This window comes from Lepidothrix coronata, unplaced genomic scaffold, assembly GCF_001604755.1.
Source record: "Lepidothrix coronata isolate B3197 unplaced genomic scaffold, Lepidothrix_coronata-1.0 Scaffold0, whole genome shotgun sequence".
Lineage (NCBI taxonomy): Eukaryota > Metazoa > Chordata > Aves > Passeriformes > Pipridae > Lepidothrix > Lepidothrix coronata.
In genome coordinates, this window is record NW_016690180.1 from 927347 (window position 1) to 951793 (window position 24447).

Here is a 24447-nt window from a genome sequence, read left to right on the forward strand (position 1 = left end):
CACTATGTGCATCAGATCACAGGGCTGAGACAGAGGGACATTGTAGCACCTCATTCAGGGCCTGAGATCCACAGTATAAGCCTTCAGAGAGATGAGCACCTCCCACAGCTTCAGCTGGGGATAGAAAGCCAAGCCTTGCCGGCAGGACGCAGCCCAGGAGGTGCCTATTGGACTGCCTGTGCATTTGTGTTTTCTAATCTGCTGCCTAAAGCATTATCTTGCTTGCTTAGACAAGTCATTCACCACATCAGGAACGTGTGGGAAAATAACTCAGTCAGTATAACCAGAGGAAAATAAATGGTTGTGTGGTTGGCCATTTGGGAGCTGAGCTAGCTTGGGAATTTTTTTTTTCTTTTAGCAACACCCTGAAAAAAATGTAGTGTGAATGGGTGTGAAATATAAAGAGAGTTTGCTTCCTTCTTGCATAGGCATGCATCCAGAAAAAGAGAACAGTAAATATACAGACATCTGCTAAATGCTTTGTTAGGGCTTTAGAGGATCCAGAGATTTAGTGTGTTTGACTGGTAGAACATCGGATCTTCCCCACTCAAATGAGTTTTGAATACAAGGAAAGTCTCTGACACGGAAGAGAGGAGAAGCCACAGGGATCACCTGGGGTGTTTCAGTGTTCTGCTCAGTCACCCAGACTCTACTTCTCCTCTTGATTCTCCATTTACGTTTGAAGAGAGGATCCCACACATAATGTAAGTACAGAGGGGGAAACCTGTGTTAGGAGCAGCAATACGAGACTGCAGTGGGTCAGGTCCCAAAAGGGACTGATGTTTGTTACTGGGATGGGAAAAGAAAAAATGTGTTCAGGCTAAGGCAATTCTAAAAAAATGTGGAGTTACTTTGCTTCTGCGAGATGTAAAGTGGATTTCAGAGCTACTATTTGCTGTTGCTATTTAGGATATGCCAGCGAAAAAGAACAGGATAATGTCTTCTGCTGCAATAGAAATGCCAGTGTAAATAATTTATTTGCTAATTAGTAGTCAGTGCTCTAATGACAGAGATATTTAACAAGTTATTTGTATCATATCGAACTCTGTATTCTAGAGGTGGCTTTTCCCCTCTGTTGGGTGTTAAAGCAGTTGTGTGGATTAATCACACTATAATGCAGCCAAACAGCTCTTGTTCCTGCTTGAGTCAGGGAGCGCAGGCTTTTTGGCTTGATACACACATGAGAAAAATCACGTCCAAGTTTTACAAGTATATTTTGGAAATAAAAGCTGAAATTTAATTTCAAAAACCAAACAAAACACCTTGTTTTTCCCAGTAAATGAGGTCATGCAGCCTGATTGCCTGACCCATCTGTTGCTGTTCATAAGTATGCTATTTTTTTAAAGGCCAATACTAAATGGTATTTTGTAGTTATCTCCTTTTGTATGCCTCTTGGCTTGTCAAGCACTGTCATTATATCAACCGCTGTTCTTAAAACAGGATCTTGGTTAAAATAGTATATACCTGCCATCTGGTTGAAAAATGTAAGCTTCCTACACAACTAAGTGGAGTTGTACTGCAGTATTAGGAATAGCTCATGTTCTCTTGAAAATAGCAGCTCATGGCAGATTGCAGAATTCAGCCAGTTATCAGTTGTCATTAAGCTATTTGATATCTGACACACATGGAAAGCATGCTATTTATAAGTGTAATTAAGTTATAGAAGTATTCCTTTTTTTTTCTTTTTCTCCCTTTACTCATTTAAATATGTTGGCTTGACTGGATTGGAAAGCAAAGTCTCCCTTAATATTTACAGAATAGATGTGCTGCAGACTGTTAGTAACATTTCTGTCATCAAAAAGTGGTCTGACGGGGGTAGAGAAATATATTTGGTGTTCCTGTGCTATAGAACTGTAGATGTCTAAAGAGAAATGTCAGCTACAAAGAGCCCAAAAAACAGAAGTAAGTGGAACCAACTGGTAGAAGATTGTACAACTAGAAATTGTAATGGAAAAGATGTGTTTTACTTCAATATGTATTTGCGTTTCTGCTAATAGGAGAAAAGAACTCAAGTCTTAGGATCAACTAAAGCAGAAACTATAGAGGAGTAATTATTTGCTAAACCTTGGCAAGACACCAAAGGCTCTCAGAACTATAGGTTAGTCACTAACATGAAAGCTTAATGCTAACCACTAAGCAAGGATTCATGTACAACGCAGGGCAGAGGATGCTGCTGGAGAAGGCAGTGAAGCATGGTGGTGCTATGACCTGTTCCCTTGTCATACATTTTGAGGTAACTGATGATTACAGAAAACAAAGCAGAAACAGTCTGCTTAAAAAGACAGATTAAGTATTTCCTCTGTGAGTGGAAATGTGAACAGGAAGACACATCAAAATAGGATGGGGTGCTTTGAGGCTATTTTACTCAGAGGTGGTGTGAGGAGGTAGTATTTTCATGTGGCCTGGAGGTTAAACCCTGATTAATTTGCTTCAATGACATTGAAATTTTGTGAGCACATCCTGCAAGGTTTTGCCAAAAAATATTACCTATAAATAAAATATAATAAAAAAAAATTCATATACATAATGATCTGTAAATAATATCTGATTATTCTCAAAAGATTTTGATTACATTAAACCGGAAATGTTTTGAGTACTGTGAGGAGTTTGTTGACCCCACTGGCAAACCTCCGATCTCTTCTCCTGTTGACTGGAAAATTAGGGTCTTTGCTGTTTTGGCTTCAGCACAATCTTAATCAAGTTTGAATCTGTTGGGTTTGGATCTGAATCCTCTTCCTTTTCAAATGACATCTGAGATTCTGGGTGTGAAAGGTCTCTAGTCATTTTCCTTTTAAAAGTTACTTTACCCATAACCATCCATCCATAATGAAAAAGTGTTCAGCTTCATAATTACAAGTTTTAGGTTTTTACAGTCAACAGAGGTATGTTCTAACAGAAAATTGGGTAGCAAAAGTGTAGGTCAGAGATTGTGGTTTGTTTTTTATTTATTGACTTTTCCTCAACAGAGTATTTGGAAATTTTATTGTGGAGACTAATCACATGTCCCTTGCTTCAGGCTTTTGGAGACCTTCTTAGGCCATCAAAGCAGCTTCAGCAGTCTCAGCATTTTGGCAACATTGCAGCTACCTTGACCATAAAAAGACTTGAAACTGGTGCAGAGAGCAATTCCTGCAGTGGAAGGTTTGCAGGAATGAGCAATGCCCAGAAGCAATTGCGGCTATCCAGTGCTCCTTTCCAGGTGTGCGCACACATGCCAGCTCCCTGCACTTTTCTGCTAACCAAGCTGATGTTCCCAGTGAAAATCCATGGTCTGCAGGTGCTGGGGAGAAGTCTTTTGCTGGCACACAGGGAAGACTGGTAGAGGAGGTGGGACAGAGACCCTACAAAGTAAAAAATGCAGATGTTTGACAGTTCAGGGCAGTTTGGCTGAAAGTCTCTCTTCCTCTCCACTTACCAGACTGCATACAGTTATTTGCAATTCCAAGCTGATTATTCTCTAATTTAGTAGCGAACTACTCATCTGCCCTGGTGTGCTCCTCCTCCTCTCCCAGCTGCCAGCTCTCCCTGCTTGCTCACTTGCTCACCGGCCAACAGGAGCAAAATTACTGCCTGGTTTAGTCCCCTTTGGCTCGGCCTTTACAGGCCAATTCAGCTTCCCCACCCTGGCAGAAGGTTAGTGAAAACGCTTTTATCTGCCTCTCTTTCTTTGGTTTGTAATTTTTTTCATGTCTTTATCTGCACAGCAGAAGGCCAATAAAAAAACCCAATCAAATAATCTTAAGTGTGTATTGTGGGGGGTGGTTAACAGAGAGAACTGGGAGGGAGAACAAGCACTCACAGATCAAAACTATCTGTGTAGATAATTTTATTTAAGGATAGAACATGGTATGGTGTTTTATTTCTTACATTTGAGGGAAAATGTGTTAAAAACATTGATTATAGTTGAAGAAAGTATTTTTAAGTGTATCAAAACTTGTAAAGATGATCAGGAGTGATCTGTGGTAATTAGGTATCAGGGCAAGAAGCTGTTTCTCAAAGGAGCTTAATGGTTTTGCAGCTGCATAACAAAGTTTTCCTTTATATTGGAAAAGTACTGGATATAGTAGCATGTTACTCCTAGGATTTTTATAAGGAGGTTAGGAAACAATATAACAAAAAAGTTGTTTTCTCACATGGGTTCTGAGAGTCTTGCGTGTCCAAATGAATTCATTGTGTCAGGTGTAAATGTGAGAACTTACTGTCAGTAGTCCTGAAGTACTAAACTTTTCCCAGCACAAACTTGTCTTGGAAGTGAGCTTTCTGGGACATTGTTCTGGTGCTGTTCTCAGGTTAATTGTTCTGGGTCAAGTTTTCTTGTGAAAGCTTAAGTCATTTTCTCAGCTTCTCAAATTCTGACCTCTTTATGTCAGTGGGGAATCTGGTAACACCCATATTTAGGCCACCAAATGCACTGCATTATGAACATTTGGGGTTTTTCCTTTTTTTAGGGGAAGCAGGAGGTGGGAGAGAGGAACTCTGAAACTGGGTTTGTTTGCAGTAGCATATAACTTGCCTTTGGCTTAAGGGAGCGTCTTTTCTTTGACTTGAGAAGTTCTGCTTTTATCAAGAGAGAGCTAGAAAATGAAAATTTTCTTGCCATGGCCTACATTCCATGAGAAATTTTAGTTGTGCCAGAAAATAGGTACTCTGTCTGACCACACAGCCTTTAAAGTAGCAGCAAATAGAAAGGCTCTGGCATTGCCTAAGAAATTGAGAGATGAAGGAGAGCTTCCCAGCACCCAGCGTATACCCCGAGTACCTTGCTGAAGGGCACCAGGTGATAAAGGAGTCTTTTCCAGCTGGGAGCTGCCCAGAAGCACCCTCCAGGCCCTGCCTTCAGTGCTGGGGATGCAGCGATACCTTGTTCCTACTTTCTTGCAGAGTAACCACAACCTTTCCCTATCATCTCATGACAGGGAGAGTTGCTCAAGATGAGAACCCATGTGCTGAAGTTGAGGATCAAGTTCCATGGGCAATGTCCAATGTAACCTGTCTAATCTGAAGATTTTGATTTTGTATAGTTTAAGTTTTTGATGAGTGTCATGTAGTAGTTGCTGGTGCCAACTGGTGTTCTGAGTATATTGCACAGAAAATTAGAGTTTTGGCTTAAGATGGGGAAAAGAAGAAAGAATAACTTTTAAAGTCTGTAAACTTGGCATAAAGTACTCTTGGTGGGAACAGTGGTAGAAGCAACATGAGGCCCATCGGGGCAGTATGTTTTGGGATAATGGCTTTCCATGATGTAAGAAAGCAGATATTTAGGGTTGTGTGCATATACTGTGGGGTGTGCATATGCATGTAATTAGCAGTCTTTCTGTTTTCCCTAAGATACTTTGGGAATTTATGTGCTAAAACCTGAAGTTAAAAGCTCCGAAGGCAACTGCTTTCAACTTAAGAAATAGCAGATATATAATTTCTGGTACAATGTAAAGTTTTGATGCTCTCCTGCCTGTGGGTTATGATGGACAAAACCTCTTTTGTGGTGTATGTATGAACCTTGCTGTCTCTGTAGCAGAACATATATGACAGTTTTCTGACTCTGTGGTCACAGAAGCCCTTTTGGGAAGGATGTGTTACTGTTACCATTTTACAGCTGAGAGCATGAGATAATATATAACCATATACTATGTTTTTCCTCAGGACTTCTGCTTCATACTAGCAACACAATAGGTATATAAGGGAAAATACAGTGAGGGCCACTTGAATTTGGGCTGTTGTACTAAGAAGGGTGTCCTATGGCAATGCCCTTGTGGCATTACTGCAGTACCTAAGGGGTTCATACATCTTCTCACCAACTGGATATTTTCGTAAGATACAGGGAGAACTGGAAACTAACATGCTTTACCTGAAATTATGCAAAGATCCTTATTAAATGCTTTCTTTTTGCTGTAGGGGAGACTCGCTTTATGACTGCGGTTATTACGTGCAAAACTAATGGTTGTGAACTACTCATTAGGTCCTGCTGAAGCGGATGGTTCTGGTGTGTGGGGTTCCTCTGGGCTCAGGAGGCAATGGGCCCATGTCTTTGTGGTCCTGTACTGTTCTGTGTGAAAGGGAGGTATTTCTGCTTCACATAATATAAAGAATTAACAAGGGTCTTTAAAAGAGCAATGTCCTTTGGACTTTTTAAGAATGAAGATATAATAATTAAAATGTTTCCTTGACTACAGGAAAGATGCAGGCATTCGTGTGTACAAGTGGTGCATTACGTTACCTTCTCAGGTAGCAAGCAGAAGCCCATGCAGCGCTGTACTTGAGGACTGTTTTGAGTTGCCCTTGGATCAAGGTCTTGTCTAGATTAAAGGCTCAAGCTGAGTTATGTGAGGTGCTGCAACTGCATGCATATTCTTTGCTCATGACAAATATAAGGTTATTTGAATTATTTGGCAACTCAGGTAAGAGCCCTGGGACTAAGAGTGCAGTGATAATGTTGAGCTGGTTCCTGGTAGCTTCATTATGAATTGATTATTGAGAAAAAAGCAGGAGTGTTCTCCATATTCTGCTGGGTTGATTTTATCACACTGATCACTCCCCGGTAAAGCCTTACTTAGCAATGAAATGCAGGTTAGCTTGTTTTAAACAGGAACAGGCTGAGTTAGAGCAGCCAACATAGATCTAAAGCAGACCTGCCAAGTGCTTGAGGGTTGCCTGATGTGTGATGCTTCTCAGCCCTGATTTAAATAGATATTTGGCATCACTGTTGCTCTACTCCCATCACCCAGCAGAGATGCCTGCATTTAGTAGGGCTGCAGGATGAGCCAGATGGAGTGGCTCGTGACCATGGAGCAGAGTCCAAGCATCTCATTTCATTTTGAATTGTCTGGGGGACTTGTAGGAGAGAGAGATGGCAGAGATCTTTCCCTTTCTCCGCAGTAGTGCCTACCATGCTTCTCTTGTTTCAGATAGACCCTACTAGAGCCCCCCAGATTTCTAGGAAAAAACATACAGAAAACATAAGTCTGGGGCATCTGGCACATTGCCAGCTTAGCTTATGGGCAGAAATGAAAGAAATGGGAAGGACGGCTCCCTCACTTTCCTCCAGGGGGAAGGAAGCTGGACAAAGCAAGCCAGCTGGCTGTACTTCCCTTTCCTTGTCACTTTATTTAAAGGAAAAATGAAGGAGAAACCTGAAACTTGGCCAGTTATGTAGATTCCTAGGGCAGAACCAGCACAGCAAGGATATTAGCTATCTGTACTCAGTCTGTGTAAGACAGAAAAAAGGACGTATGAATGTGTTCTTCCTTCTTCTCTGGAATATCTCCCTTCATTCCAGACTAGAACAGGGGTTATCAATTTGGAAGAACTTTTTTTTTAGAAAGAACTTTACTACCATGACATCTTCATGCCACTTTTGGTTCAAGTACAGTGTAGAGACATTTAATGTTTCATGGTTCACATAAAAAAAGATGCCTTATGTTTTTGTGTCTGTGCAGGCATGTGACATGCCTGTTCCATGCAATGTGAATGCATGCACATGACATTTTTTTATGACTTAACTTCCTTGAACAGGTTTTAATCTTGATCAACTTTGTTCACATTGATTTTAAACAGAATGCTTATAAACTAGTTAAAATGCACAAACTTTGCTTCTGGAAAATATTCTGAGTTCATGAAATGGATCAGAATTAACAGTCTGCTGCAAAAGAATTTTGGTTAATCTTCTTAGAGGCAGGAGATAAGATTTCACAATCAGATTAAATATTTGAATTCCACATTAGGAGACCTCCTTGGTTCCGTCTGACAATCAATTAATCCTCTTCAGGGTCGTGGTTCCTCCAGTCTGCATTAACTTCTTTCATGTTGTATGTGAACGACCTTTTATAGACCGTTAATGCACATTTATTTGGAAGTTGAAAATTACATCAGGGGTTTGACCTTCCTTCATGTTTGTTTGTCTTGGTTTTGTTTCTTTTAGCTAAAAGTAGGGAGAGGTGGGCAGTTCCTGCTCCCTGGAGTAGAGCAGGTCTCACTGAGCTGTTCAGCCATCATGAGCATCTCATGATTGAATCTCGTGCTGAGGGTGCTGTATGCTCCCCCCCCAGCCACCCAGCATCTCAACTCGCTCAGCATGAATTTCCCACTATGTAGATGTGGGAGGTGAGGTGACAGCTTGCTTGCAGGCAGAACACAGGATACTAGATGGGAAGAGAGAGCGTAAAAAACATCTGCTCTAAGCTGGTACTGAAGATATTTGCATAATTTATTAGTATTTTTAGAAAACAAGTGTAATTAAGAAAATAAATATTTGTCATACATACAACACACTGTGTTGTTTAGTATCAGATGATGTCATTGTTCAGTGGTGCTTTGCCTATTACCTCTGTGTGCAGTAGAGGGCACTAAGTGGTGCTTAGCTTTTAAAGTACAGGAAAATTCTGCTTTTTTTTTTTTCTTCATTAACCAGATTGCTGCTTTAAGAGTACTTCTTGTGTGTCTCAGTTAATGAATACCACTTTTCTTGTGCACCTTTGTCGCGTTCCTTCCATTGTGTCTTCATGGAATCTAGAGAGATGGCCCATCCAAGGGCAGTCTGTCAGCAGTTTTATGTTTAGAAAAAAAAATCAAATGTTATATTCATTTTCTGAGTCAATCTGGAGTCATCGCTGTCACTATGATTCCTCATAAGTTCGCAGGCATAATCATGGTGAAACTGGGGAAAACCCAGAGAGATCTCTCATCCTGCCACTACGATGTAGGTGAACTACTAGAAAACCAGGATTAGAGTTTGAAGAATTTGCCAACCTGAAGAAGCCACTGAAAGACTGGAGACTGAAGTATTTTGATGATTTCTATAGCAAGGATACTTTGTACAATGACATAACCACTTTTCTCAGTATCAAAATAATCTAAAACAACTTTTCTGGAAGATGTCTGATATAAAAAATGCGCGTGATGGTTCATTACAAGTTCCATAACCCTACACTAAAATGTAATTTATATCTCTACCATCTCTTGAGTACATTCAACTTGCCTGGTTAAAAAATAAATTAAAATAAGGCAAGAGTTGATTGCATTTAAATACAAAATGTCAGGGATGAAAACATTCTTGATGGTAAGAGATGAGGAGTTGTTCTTCAGTTAAAATTATGTAACTGTTTCTTCAGTAAAATTATTTGGGCAGAAATAAAACTGAAGGGAGATGGATTCAAAAGGAAAAGGAGGTGATTCTTCATGCCAAAAGGAGTAGCCTGCAGGACTTCTATCCAGATGATGCTGTGGGTGCAAAAAGTTTACATAGGCTGATGGGAGAGCCTGGGCAACGCTCTGGCAGAGAGGTCTCACAAAGACTCGATAGAAGAATCAGAGGAGGCACGGCATACCCTTGGAGCTGAAAATGCAGGGAGACACAGAGATTATTAGGAGGAGATATGAGCACCACCTTATTCTTCCCTGCTGCACACTGCTGGCCTCTTTAGGAGGTTAAATATTGGACTAGATCTGTATTTGGGATTGCTAGGGCCTTTCTTCCATTTTAATGGTCTTCTAATTCAAAATTAAAAAAAAAAAAGCTGTTGAAAGCAGTTCTTGTGCAAATGAATCACAAATGTGAAGTAGTTTCAGGTGTATGACAGACTACATTCATTGCTTGGCTATCAGACTATAAATCATAGTTATAAGCCCATGCCTGTGGAAGATTTCTGCTGTATTTATTCAGATGGCTTTCAGGTCTCACTTAAGAATGTGTTTCTCAAAATGTTTTCAAATACTATGTTCTTGTATTTTTTTTTAATAGCTTGCTAAAATGGTCTGAACTGAATAGTTGCACTATTAATATTTCATCCCTGATCTCCATAGTCTGTTGGTTCTGCTAATAGATATCAGTTTGTTAGATTAGTAGGGTGAATAGTTGCTTTCTTTAATGTCTCATCCTGAGAGTCACAATATTTGAGCTGGTTACAAATACTATCTGCTATTCAAATGACCAAAAAATAAAATTCTGGACTAAATGAATGTGCATTCATTGCAGGAGTCATGTGGCCAAAGTAGTAAGTCCAGTCTTATCTTCTAGCTGAAAGGCAGCCAGTCCTGGCAGGGAATTACAGCTGCATGTCCTGCACTCACTGCATCTCTGTCTAGCTGAGTATCACCAGTATCAAAGGCATGGCTTGACATCTTTGAAGGGAGTCTTTTTCTTGGTCGCAGTGTAATCTTCCTAACCCTGCACCAGTGGGTTTTACTGAGTGAAGAGAAGCCTATCTTATCGCAGCTGTGGCTCATGCAGGGGTTTGCACAAGAATATGAGGTGAACCAGCCTGTTGGTGGGATGTTCCCCTGCCCAAGCAGGGCTCATCTTCCCGTGTCTGCCAGGATGTGCTGGGCACAGAGCAGGGTGTGGAAATGCCAGGGGCTACCAAAATGCTCTGGATGCCTGGAGCAAGCAGGCACTAGCTTCTGATGGGTAGTGTGTGCCATATTTTTGCCATTCTCTGGAGGAACAACTTTTCCCTTGGCTGGGTTTTTCTGTGGCTGGCTGGCTTGCCTGGGCTTGGGAGGGTGCTCAGAAGTACATGCTCAGTGTTTGATCTGCGTTGCTTTAATCATCCCAAACAAGCCAGTCCTGTCCACATGCAAATACTCAATGTCAAACTTTGTCATCATTTTGTGTTTCATTTAACAGTTTTGTATTTTTCCTAGTTTGGCAACTCCTGGGTCTTATGAGAATCAGAAAAAACCCTTTTACTTGGAGTTGGCCCTTTTGTTTATTTGAGTATACAATTTCAGATAAGCATCAGAATCTCAAATCCTTCTGCTTTCCCCTTCTTTCTAGCCCTGAGCAGAAAGTGCTCGTGGTGGGATGATCTAGAGGCACACAGGCATGCTCACTGGGAATGGGGCTGAGGTGGGGCAGAACCAGTTTTCAGATGTAAGCTGATTACACCTTGAGCCTGGGGCTGGTGGGGCTTCCTCTGACCCAAAACCCCCTCTGAGGTGAGGGGTTTTTGTATGGTAATAAGACCTGTGAGCAGTCTTCATTCTTCCTCCTGCCTTAAATCACTGCTGCTTTGAAAGTACGTTCCTTTTTTTCCTATGCCATTCTTCCCTGTGTGAAATGAAAGTTTTATCATAAAGTTGGGCAAAAAAATTAAATGCTTTTAATTAATTTGTTTTCAAGGGGCATTGTACAGATAGTTTAACATTAAAGATAAATGAAAGATTGGGATCATTTATATCTGTGTGTTTCAAAAGCTACCTTGTCCTTCTATCTATGCTTATCAGTTTAGGGAAAGCTGACAGATAGCCCACAGATAATATATGCATGAGGAACAGCTTTCTGATCTCTTGTTAAGATGCAGACTTGGCACTAGAAGATGTGAGGACTGTTTCTAACTCTGTTCCCTGCATGGTGCTGGATGAGTTCCGTGGGATGCTCTGGAGACCGAGCAGCACACTGGGGTGTTCCCCTTTAGGACTCTCAGTTGGAGCCTGCTGGGAACTGATTTTCTCCTTGTTTTTCACTTGGGATACTGAAGCCCGGTGAGAGCCAAGTGGCCGCATTTGTAGTTGTGGGACTTTGGACTTCTGTGAAAAATAAATTTAAAAACATCATCCTTTTCACTGTGAAAGATGATGTAAATCACTGAACAGCTTTTAAAAACAGAGAGTGCTATGTTGTGTGCCTCTGTCTGACTAGCTGTCATATCTCCCAGAGCACAGGAAGGCTATTTCAGTTACTTGCATTCATTCCAAGCTACAGAAATGCTATAAGTAATATGTATCTATTCTATAATTAATAGACCACATGGTTGTATGTGTAATAAACCACACTGACATGACAACCCAAGTACTTGGAAATTATTTTTTTTCCTTTTAATTTTAAAATGCAGATATGAATAGTAAAAAGATGGTTAGTAATTTCACATATTTAAAAAGAATTTTTTTTCCCTGATCCAGATTGAAGTTTTATTGTATTTGCATTAATGTATGAAACTTAGTGTTCTTTTTTGTAGTAGAATGAATAAAGATACCACTGGGAAAAAAAAAAAGTTGTTTTTTCTGTAGATTTTACACTTTACAGATGTAAGTATTGCATGAATTTATGTCTGTTAATTTTTATTGAAATAAGGGTTTCATGCTCCCAGAGTTTCTTTTTTTATTTTTTTTAAGAAACAGTGCAAGCAAATTCAGTTAGAAAACTAAGAGCAGTGTTCTGGGAGATGAGAAGTATGTTTTCACTTCAGTTTTTTTTCACGATGTACAGAAATGTAAAATGTAGGATTGTATTAGTGCACTTAGACCATCTCAGACTGTTACATGCTGTACATGCTGGAGAAAGGGAGTCAAATGCCACAGTTAAGCAGATGGTGCTCATGAATCTGTCTGTGTAACACTTCCTACACCACGGAGTGGGTGGAAAGATGGGAGTAGACTTCTCTACACTGTCACAAAGGCTCAGATGCTGCACCAGATACAGCACCAGGCTGTCTTGCACCACATGTTGGTGGGTCAGATGGGAGCATCCTGCTTGGAGCCCAGCTTTCCTACACTGTACCCGCTTCCCTCTTTCAGGCTTCAGTCTCTGGACTGTAGGATCTGCTGTTCCCACATTACTACTCAAGTCTTAGACTGCAGGGGTACTTGTTGCAGGAGAAGTTGTTTGGAGTTCAGTAGTTTATTCAGAGACACTCCCTGTCCATCTCTGTGGTAATATACCTATGGCTGTGGAAATGTGAAGAGGATCCTTAACAAACTGATCAGTGCAACCATCTGTTATGATCAGGTTCTTTAAAATTATTAGAGAGATGCCTCTGCCTGAAGTAAGGTGCAAACAAGATTATATGCCAAAGTCAATAGAACGGATTGTTATTTAACAGTAAATGTGAGGTAGAGAGATAGAAGGAAATAGGAAACAGAAAAAAGGGGGTGTGGGGAGAGAAAGAGAGTGGCAGAGAGACAGATTAAGTAAAAAAAATCACCGTTCCTTGAATTCTGGTGGTGTCCCGTTGGCCCTCTTTTTCTAAACTTCTCAATGGTGAGAGTTCTACTCTCATCAAAGTGATGGTTGCGGTCTGGCTCCATTGAAGGAAGCCCAGGGTGATGAGGAAAGAAGCCCATGTGTTGAGTTAAGTCTGCGGTGGTAAGAGAAGTCCTGTGAGTTGAGAGAAGTCTGTCTGGCTTTTTTTAGTCTTAGGCTATGTGTGAACACCCCCAGTACCTCCCCTGGGCTGGGGAGTTTTACAATGGAGGATGTAATAGTGGATCATGGGACATTTCATCCCTAACAAAATGTTGTGCCTGTTATGTCAGCACAGTTGAGTCCATTATGGCCCATCAGCAAAGATGAGTATTTTGAGGCTATGTGTGAGTTGTCTGGGTGCTTCCCGGAGGGGAGTTATCACAACTGAGTCATTTGTGTAAGGACAAAGAAATACTACCTCACCTTGAAGGATTTGCCTTTCTCCTTATCTTATTCAACACCCAGCTTGTAGCCCGAGGTGGTGGGTGTGCACAGCCTCAGCACCTGGGCGGTTACTTTGCACATTGTCAGCTTGCACCCTGATTGTCTGAGCCCTTAACGTTCCAGTCACTCAGACTTGTGGATACATTCTTCTCCTGGGATAATAGTACCACCTTTATCTTATCTCAAGTTCCCATCACAGTCCAAATTAGTAGGCATATTCAGGAAGGGGTGGGCTTCCATGAGCAGTTGCTTCTTTGTACAGTTAGCTACAGTGGACAGAGGTCTTTCAGTGATCTTAACAATGTTTAAGCCATAAACCATTTCAAACTCTCATACTATCCTGTGCCAATCTTTTCAGCACATACTGATCTGTGAGGGCACCTATAAACACATCCTGTACCTGTAAAGACATCTTGCATCACATTTACATCCTGGCAATTCAAAGAATCTCCTGAGAAACGTCTTGCTCTACTTCCAGGACTCTTGCAAGTATGTAAAGTTACACTGACTACTTTTAATCCTTTACTCACTTTAGTTGCAGTACAAGAACCTTTTGCTGGTGGGAAAATAATGCAAAAGTTCTTTGCTTGGAAAATGTGCAGTAGGAGGTGGTTACCAGTAGCCTTTACAATTGTAAGACTGGTGGTTAACCATAGCTGAGGGCAGTAGCATTACTGTAAGTGCAGCTAGAAAATACTTCCTGGTGATTTTCAGGGGGGTTAAATGGTCACACACTGACCTTTCCTGATTTTCAGCAGCTAATTCGTTGGCTAAAATATTTTAATTCTTTTCACAACATTGTATTTTTACATAATTGGATTTTATGTCCTTAGAAAGGCTGCATTATTTTTAATATGCCCAGATGATAATAAGAACAATTAAAGAGAAGATAATGAGATCAGTCCAAAACAAGGGGTGAGATGATCTAAGAAGAACCTGTATTTTTAAGGATGGTTCATGTGACAGAGCTCACTTACAATGGTGCCTGTTGTTTCAGGACCATATGACTGCTTTTGTCGTACATCTTGCAGAGTTAGCGTGGGGGTTGCATTAACAGGGAGTAGTGAACAGACAGAGGTTCCTGGATAGTGTAAAGGGTATAGCCAGTAATTACAGACTCACTTCCCTGCCCTGGAGGACCTGAGCACTTCTGTCCTGTCTCCAAGCCAGTGAGCAGAGCAACTGTAATGCTGATCTCCTTTTAACCCTTTCTTTGAGCTGTGGTGTTAAACATACCAGTCATTTAACTCTCTGGCTCTGGGAAGGGTCAACTCTGACCTTTGTCATTGCAGGAGAACCCATAATTAAAGGGTATATACTTGATCCCTTAAAGTTGTGTGTAGGTAGTGGTATGTACTGTGTATATAATATAGACATAATACATAATATAGTTGCTGCTAACATAAGTTACTTTTTTTGCAAATATGTGAGTAAATAAACAAGTTGAGCCCACATAAGTCATCAGACCAAGAGTGATAACTCATTGGCCATCTGCTTCTCTCTTCGACTTTGTTTTTGTTGCCTGCTTTTTGGATACAGAAATGTATCACAGGAGCTTCATCTTGGCATCTTCGGATAATTCAGTTGCAGTCATCCTTGGGAATGATGGGTGCTTATGTTTGGTTTCTGACTGTGAAAATCATGATTTCCAAGAAAAAACTGACTTCCAAAAATGCCAAGCAAAATGTGAACTCACATACGAATTATGAACATGATTTTATCCAGTTTGTCAGAATAACTATTTTGTTTCTGGAGTTATTTAATTTTCATCCAGAATGAGTAATTCCCCTTTTTGGTAAATGTGAAACCCTCCCTTTTGCAGGAATAGGTTGAAACTTGGGTAAACATAATTAATGGGAGCATTGAGTACCTGATAACTTGCTTCCATCACTTGGGAGATGTTCCTGCTTGTAGTACTTGTAATTTGTATTTACATTGCTGCATATATCTCTATAACCTAAACTATGCATCCTGTTTTGGAAAGGGATTGGGCACTTCTTGCCATTAAAGGTGCATAGTGTCACATTTTTTTTTCTCAAAGAAGGCAAAGATGGTCCGAATGTTTTCTGAATTTGTTCTTGTTTTTGACCACTGAATTTACTCACAGTTGGTATGCTCAAGTCTCTTAAACATTATTATGTGAGTTAGAAGGTTTGAATTTCTTACGTAATTGTTCTGGGCGTTGGAATATTGTTATTAGAAGATGGATATGGTGAAATTTTTGTTTCTAGCCATGTCTTCTCTTGATCTGTTTGTTCTGAAATCACTAAGCTTTGCACTGATTTTCAAGGTGTAGCAGTCAGGGAGAATGCAGTTTTCTGAAGTGGTACAGATAAACAGGAATATGTTCAGACACCCTCTAAACAAAGACCTTGCCACTTCTGAAATGGGCTGCTCAACACCTCAATTTGCTAAAAGAGGAATCCATGTTATTTTAGTCACATGCTCAGAGATCAGTGTTCTTGTTTGGTTTGATGTTTTTTTTTTTTTTTTTTTGGAATCCATGTTATTTTAGTCACATGCTCAGAGATCAGTGTTCTTGTTTGGTTTGATGTTTTTTTTTTTTTTCTTTAAATAGGGAAAAAATAAAATGTGTTGAAAACTTTTCTAACTGGTTATGTAGAAAAAAAAAGAAGTAGAACTACATATTCAAGTGAGTTGTTGATAGCATACACTTAAGAAAAAAAATATTACTTTTATAATGTTAGTGGTATAGGTCTCAAAATTGACAAGAAGTCTTATCAGAAATATGTGTTTTAAAAAAGATATTACTGTTGAATCATCTACATTCTTTTGCAATTAATGAGTGGTTGGTTACGTTAGTTGAGGACAGAGAGTACTAGTACTTTCATTTCATACTGAAATATTCTTTTTTCTCTTGGATAAACCAGGCTGACTGTAGTTGATATCACAAGCAGTGTGAGTCAAAGGAAGCCTGAACTGTATCTGTGAATCATTGCTTCTCACTCCTAGGAAATTCTATGGGCCTGATCTCCCCCAACAATAAATTACCTACCTACTAGGGTTTCTTTAGTGATGCTTTTTTTAGATGTATACTTTGCAGAAGCCTAGGTGAGTTTATGACTGCCTGGAGCTTGCTCTTTCTTGTTTTACAGGGTTAAGGAGTCCAACAGACAGCCAGAGATCACTATGTATCTTGAGTTGATTCCTGCCATGAAGAGTGAGGAGCATTTTTGGCTGCCAGGGCTATGTCCACCAGTGCCTGTTCTCCAGTATATTCCAAAGGCTTTGTGCCTCTTCAGTGGCCTAAAGCAGGGAGGCAGGGCAGAGCCTCTGTTTCAGAAGACCCCTATCTTCTTTCAGACCATGGAGAGCCAATACTGCCTGTGTGACTGAATTATTGAGTCATGTTTCTCTGTGAGCTAGTTTGGCATGTTATAAAAGATGTCTGTGATCTGTAATCATAGTTTCTGTGCTTGTTTAATCATTCAGGAACAATAATTCTTCTGCTTACCCTCTTTTGCCTTTCATCCTTCCTCCATCTCACCTTGCCAAAAGCATGTGATGTTCCTGAGCTTGCTGTAACCTTACAATCTTTTTCTGTAGCTGGAATATTTCCATGAACAGGCCTTTCCTCCTGTGAAGGTACCCAAATAATTTACTGATATCTAGAAGCAGAGGACAGCAGCTTGTCAAACATGCATATAGTCACAGCAATGGCAGTTTCTGTGGGCTGGGCTACACTACTTTGCAAATAACCAAACAGTCAACATCTTAAATAATTTCAAACTGCAGCAACCTGGTTCTTCAGGCTGGTTTTTCACCAGTGATTTAAGCATGCATTTGCTGCTGGCTGAAGTGCTTGCTTCCATTAACCACTTCATCTAGTTAAAGAGGTTTTAAACTCCTGGTAACTGTCATGACACTGAAGTCCAAAGGCTCCTCAGACTGTGGACATCACTATGGCAACCAGTTATGTTCCTCCTCACCTACACAATCTGTAAATTTGGACAGGGGTGCTTTTATGGATGCCTGGTAGAGCATCATGCCAGAAGCTAGTATGGACAGGGCTCGTGAGACTTTATGACAAGAGCAAACCAAACACAAGTTTTTCAAAATGAATGTAAAACTCACATTTTTCATTGAGTTTAAGATACCCAAATGAGAAAGGAGAGGTGCAGGACAGAAATAAAACTCCTACCACCCTGTTTACCTCTAGGGGAATAGAAGCGGACAGGAAAATGTGACCACCTACCAACAGTTTTGAACCACAAAGCTCACTGCTTACAGCTGGACCCTATGTCAGTGGCAGGGCACCACTGCGTCTGCTCCCCAACCCTGCAAGCAACTCTCTCAGAGTTTAAGGTGACAGTACTTGGCAAAGCTGGTATGCTAAACTGATTGCTTTTTTTTTTTCTTTTACCTACTTTGAAAATCCCATCTTGCGTAATTATCTGTGTTTGTTGAGAAAAGCTGCAGTGGAAAAAAGGCTTGTTAGTTTATGGGATAAGAGGGGATAAAACAGGTTTCTCAATCCTCGTGTCTTTTGTGTGCACTAGAAGACTCTTGGCAGAAAGATAGCTGGATTTCCATGCAGCAGGGAACTAGACTGGCTTCTATTGCATTAATAGGGCAGATGCTACAGAAGATGATGCAATAAAACCTATATGTTACTTCTAAGTGGCTGGGCTTTTTATAATTGCTGTAGGACCATTTATTAGGTAAATTAGTCTTTCCAGATAAGAGGTAGGATACAATATACATTGGAGAGATTTATGAGAGCTAAAAGGTAACACGTGCATATATTGGCAGCTGTTTACAACACTAATTTGTGTGCTTCGTTTAATTCCTGAATTTTATTTCAAAAGCTTCAGACAATGCAAGATTGAGAATATGGTGGCTGAAAGCAAATGTATTTGAAAAGCCTGCATATGATATCCATTCCTTTTATAAGGAATATTTCCTTTATGACCTCCTCCTGCTTTGTATTTAACATTTCAAAGAACTTTGGGGGACTGTCTGTAGGCTGTGTCTTCATAAAGCCAGTAGCCAAGGATTTAAAGTATTGTCACTGCTGGCCCGAAGCTGAAAACTGCAGGCGGTTTTAATACCAGGGTGGTGGTGGGGGGGTGTTTAAACCCAGTCTTTTGTGTTCAGATTAGGGAGTGCAGGAGGATAGACTTAAGAGGTGTTAGTGAGAATTTCTTCACTGGCAGCTCAGTAATAGCATCAGGCTTTGGAAATACTTTTTTCCAATTCTTTGTTATTTTAGTAATTACTATGCAGTGGGTAGAAATCCGTAGGGTTTGTGGTTTTTTTTAAGTACCACAGTAATGACATGGGGATGTGGGCAATAAAAAGAAGTATTTGTTTTTATAACTTTTTACTCTTTGGACGACTGAGGGGACTTAAATGCCTTTTCGGATAGTCTGTCATTGTTTCAGTCCTGATGTCTGTGTTTATTTTGTCTTGGTTCCATCACCTGGGATAATAGTACGATCCATCTTTGGAAAGGAAGGAAGACAAAAACAATTTGACACTAGCATCATGCTCTGACAAATCTGAAATTTGCCAGTTGTGAAGGCAGATTGTCTGATCTACTTTACACTGCCTGAGAGATGGAAAGGTTACTAAACATCTCCCCCATTAAGAAAAAGATCAAAGGCAAGTCGCTGAGCACTTGCATGTGGAGTTTCTTTTACTTTCTGTTAGAACCTAAGAAACATTTGTCCTGAGTATTTGTTGATTCCCGGAATACCTAGGGGTACAAAGCACTTGAAATTTTTATGTATGGGAACATGGTGACTCCTTGCTAGAGTTTCTGAGATGAGCACCATAACTAATAAGATTTACCACAGTTGGCTTGTGAAGGTATTGAGTTCAGCTCAATAGTGATCAGTTTTAATGAAGACTAAAGACTTTCTAGCTCTTAATTTTGTATATGGTTCTTTCAAATACAATTCTAATGCCAGGAAATTTTACTTTCATGTAAATGGTCTCACTTAAGATGTTTGTTTCATTTGAGAAAGATGTTTTTATATTTCTGGAAATATTAAGTATAAGTGGTTCTCTGTGCCTTACAAAAATTCATTATAATACATAAAGCATTCTGAATGAAATCTTATCCTTTGCCACTTCCATTCATATGCTTTAAAGGATGTAAGTACCCTTTTTTGGTGGGAGTGAGGAGTATGCTTTTCAGAATTAGAAAGGAATTTTTTTCTTTAATTTTCCAATTTGATTTTAGTTTACTTTTATTAATTTCACAATTTTATTTTTACTATTGCAATGATATTCCTTTGTAATAAGGGAATTTTTTTCTTCATAACTTCTACGTTTCACTTGTTCTCACCCTTGTTCTCATCCTTGACTCTGATTAGAAAGTTGTAGGTTGAAAAATTCAGACCAGAGACTGCCCTTATATCCAGTGTGACAATTCAGTTCTGTGTATGATACATTTTGCGAAGGTGAGGCTTTGGGTGCTGCTCCCTTCTGCTTAGCTCCACAGAGGAGTCACAGATTCTGCACTGCCCTCCAGAAATCTGGGAGGTAACAGTGCTCTGCTGGATCTAAGTCCCCCTTTGTATTTAAAAGCAAATTAATTAATAACAAAGCAACTGACAGCCACACAGTAATATAGAAGGATAGACAGGAAAAAAAAAGTAGCAGAGCTCCCTGTGGTTGATACGTTTGCTTTAACAGATTGCAGTGTTATGTAGGGTATCACTTAATAAGACAAAAAATATTTTATTGGACTAGTCCCCAGCTAGAGAATTTAACTTTCTTACAAGGTGATGTGAGGAGGTTGAGACCCAATGCTATAAAATGTTTTTTTCTTGTTCCTCTACTAGAATACAAAAATCTCTGCACTCAGGAGAGATGCTAAGAACAGCTTCTACAGAGAGGCAAGTGCAAGTGGTGCCTACATAAACCTTCATCTGAACAGGGCAATGGGAAATTGTCTCTGGTTGCACACAGGTGGGTAATATTAGAGCTTCAAAAGCCAAGCAGAGGGTGGCAATAAGCTGTGGTAACGAGGAGTAGACAGGGCAGGTGTCCTAGGCGTGGAGTCTTCCTTCTGAGGGTGCTACTGCAGAATCAGAGAGAACAGAGAAGCTCCAGGGTCCCACTGAAAACCAATGACTGAAGAGTACCACCTTCACAGGAACAAACTGACTGCAACACTGACGTCTGGTCCAGAGAACATGCAGACTGATAGTTTTGCACTGATTTTCCAAAAGCCTTTGAGTTGGGCATGTGTTGAGTCATTTAATTTCTGTCTGTGTTTATGATTCCTCTCTAGAGTTTTTTCATGCCCAAATGCTGCTCTGTGCCAATGAGACAGCCTCTGAATCTAAGACTATAATAAAATATCCCAGAAGTAATTGAACTATTTTTCTGTGAGGTGATGAATCGGTGCTTTTTCACTTTTGGGTTTGTTTCTTGCTTGCATTCTCTTCAAATTCGTGTGTGGGAACCATTTTCAGTACTAAACCACTATTTTGAAAGCCTGTTTAATATAGGCAGAATTTCATGCACATATGGAAGTAAATTCATGACAAGAGGTTGTTTACAAAGGGTGAAGTAGTCTATTTTCAGGCCTCCCAACTTTTCTAAGGTTTTTAAGATCTCTGCCTCTTGTTTGTGCTATATATATACAACTATAAAATATACTGACTATATTGCACAGCTGTATAAGCAAGAATTTTGAGAGGGAGCTTACTACTGGGTTATTCAGCAAATGCTCTGTGGTGTTAACAGCAGCTGCTGGGATTTAGTTCCCTTGGTATGCTGTTTTTAGGACTGCAAATATGTTCATTGCCCTATTTGCCTGTGGTGCTTTGCTCAGTTTTGTGTATGGCAAGTAATCTTCTCAACAAGAATTTAGAGTTTAAAACTAATATTCTGATAAATAATAGCCACATAACAGTGCCCACCTACTACTGTCAAGGGCTGCCTTTTCTTGATGAATTTTTCCTTTGTACATGATCTGACACACAGAATCTGCTTGTTGTTTGTGTTGATGTAGCATCCAGAAGCTTCACAAGAGCCCAAGGTCTGCACGTGCTTGGTGCTGCCTTTGCAACATAGGCTCTGTGGAGGAATGGGAATAGACAGAGAGATGTGTGAGTTAGTCTTTGGAAAGATAATCTGTAATGGCCTTTACTGCTGGTGGGATCTACATTAGCTACTCACTTCTTGCTCTCTGTTTTTTTCGACTTCCAAAGCAGAAGGTTAGGCTGTCTTTCTAACTTACAGTACAGCTGGCGCCCATATATCAGTGTGTTACTTAAATACCAGGGTACTAATGATACATGACACCAGTGGAAAACAAGAATGTTGAGGCCAACATTTTTGGCATATCTTTTGCTACTACATCCTTTGGAAGAACAGCCAGTGAATGAATTGAGTTGTGATTTGAGTTGCTGTAAGTCCACTTCTCCAAGGTTTTGAATTCTGTTATATGAGAGAGGTTTAATAAATGCTTGACTGTGGGGAAATCTCTGTAGGATTCACAGCTTGTCTCTCTCTCCAGTTAGTTTTGTTCACTGAGGAATTACAAGCCCAGTTTCCATCCATTTTAACTAACCAGCTTTGAGTCAGTGATAATAGGAGAGGAAAAGCATGCATCAAAGCAAAAGCTGTATCTTACAGCCTCTGTTCCTGCTGGTACACTGGTATGTTTTTAGGTAGATTTGGGTACCCAGATTGAAACCCCTTCTGCATCAATTGTCTTCTGTGCAGAGGAAACACAAATGCAATCAGAAGGTCTGGCATGAAAAAACCAACAAAACAGGGGAGCCTTTCTTCTCGTAATGGAGATTGGTTTTTCTTAAAAGCCATGCAAGTTAAAATAAATACCACAGCACATAAGGCAGCACACAGAAAAATGAATTGGTGAACTACAGCATGTGTGCAGCAGCAGCGCTGCATTCCTGTCATCACACATTCCCAAAGCATAACATGGAGAGAAATATGATCTGAAACTGGTTTAAGAGGTGCTGTAACTAAGCCAGGATTACTACCATGGTATAACACAACTTGATAGCAAGACTGAAGATTTGCTTATGATAAGTTCTGAGACATTTTCCTTTTTTATATTTGGGAATTTTTGCACTTACATCTTTGCCCTTGGGATTTTTTCTTTCCCTTTTTGGTGGAGTTTCTCAAATGGTCTCTCCAAGGAGAGAGTTGTCTGAGCAAAGCAAACTTTTCCCTTGCCAATAAATCCATCAAGAAAGGCTGCTTCACTTTGTGACCTGGACCACAAGCATGTGTTACAAGTACTTGACTTCTCTTGCATATTTGAGTAAGAACAAGTACTAGTAAGAGGTGATAAATTAATAGTGTTAGTGTCAGAAGTCTGAGGGCCGCCATGATAGGGTGTGCTGCATTGTGAGTTTTCTGGTTTGTTCTTGCTAGTTTGTCTGATTACAAATATCTGGAAGGGAAAACTAGTGCTTCTTACAGCCAAAGGCAGTTACAGCCTGTTGCCAGACCTCCTTAACCAGTAAGGAATTGCTTAAAAACATGTCTTTTAGAGTCTGAGTTCTTTACCTTTGTTAATACAGAGCCACAGGAATCCATGCATGAAAACTGTGAGTTTATGCAGTGGACAACTTTCCCCTTCATGGATTTATTAATATTAGAAATGCTGGTAATCAGGAAGACTATTATGCAGAGCTGTAAATCTAATAAACCTATAGATTACTAAGGCCTGTGATGTTATACCTGAGCTTGGTGTCTTTACCAAGTTCTTAATTACATTTCTCCCACGTCTTCTGACACTCCGTTTCCCCCCCTCCTCTTCCTCTGCTTGACAACTGCCTGTACTCCGGACTTTTCCCCTCTTTCCCCCCTCTGTATTTTCTGTTTATTTCTTCTGCTCTCCCTCTCTCATAGGCCCTGCATTTCCTTCCCGGAATCTTGCAGCATCCTCTCCATCTTTTAAAAAGTTACAGAATTTGACGGTTTTGTTTTCATAGGCCACAAAATGACCCTCTGCTCCTCTGTTTTACCTGGCTGCCAGCGACTGTGGCCTTCCTTAGTGCAAAGTCTCCCATGCACCCCAGTATTACCAACTTTATTCATAATCTTTGTTTCTGTAGCTGGGACCAGGAAACCATCCTTTTCATAGACTTGCAGAGGCTGAAGCCACATGGCTTTGTGTGGCACTTGGCATCTTGTCAGTGCTGGGTGCTTGTCAGACACCAGCTCAGCAGACAGTAATAAAGTGAAGTCTTTCTAATTTTCTCCTGTGAGGCAGCCAGTGGGCTATGGGCAACAGGCAAGGTCATGACAGAGTAAGGGAGAACCCAAGCTTGGAATACATAGCTTAAAAGACAATGATTTTAGAGATGTAGCTTGTCTTAGCGAAGAGGGGGATTGCTTTCCTCCTTGCATGTCCTATTATTTTGCCATTTTTATTTCAGTGTTTGGTTTGTGTGCTTATTTCATTTGAAAACCTCATGCAATCAGTCACCAAGCCAATCTAGCTGAGACAGAAACACCAGCCCACCCTGCTACTGAAGCCTGCTGCTCTTTCTGTGGAAACTTGTTTGTCATAGGGAGGAAAATAGAAGTACTCCCGACTGAAACTTGAAATACTACATTACATGAGAGTAATTACCATATATGCACAAGCACACATGCACATACACATATAGCTCACCATATTGTACTCTGCTACATAATTATTATTTTTCAATTGAGGAAAAATAAGCCTATGAAATGGAAGCTGGAACCCTAAAGTTTTAGAAGTGCATATGCCACTGATTTATTACAGTCTTCTGGGCCAGTTATACCCTTTTCTTTATTACATTTTCCAAATGTAAAATGGGAACAAACTGCTTATCAACTAATAAACGAGTCTTTATGAAGATCAAATGCAATAGATATCCTTAGTAATATTTGTTTTCTTACTTTTTAAAAGATAACACAAGATTTTCAGAAGCAGACATTTTGAATTGCTTCTTCAAAAGCCTTCAGGCTCCTTATGAATGTGAACTGAGGCAGGGTTGTAATTGAAAGCTTGAACATATGAGAATCCTTTGTAATGTCTTATATGTACCTAAGCTTTTTTGAAA

At 40.1% G+C, this 24447-nt stretch overlaps 1 protein-coding gene across 1 annotated transcript in view; it reads left to right on the top strand.

Annotated features, from left to right (window-relative positions):
* The first annotated feature begins 600 nt into the window (after window positions 1–600).
* The window catches only part of STOX2 (storkhead box 2), a 101281-nt gene continuing 77434 nt past the window's right edge, over window positions 601–24447 (top strand). The window contains exon 1 of the mRNA XM_017804463.1: window positions 601–704. The gene's annotated coding sequence lies outside the window, so the exon portion shown is untranslated. The remainder of the gene's footprint in view (window positions 705–24447) is intronic.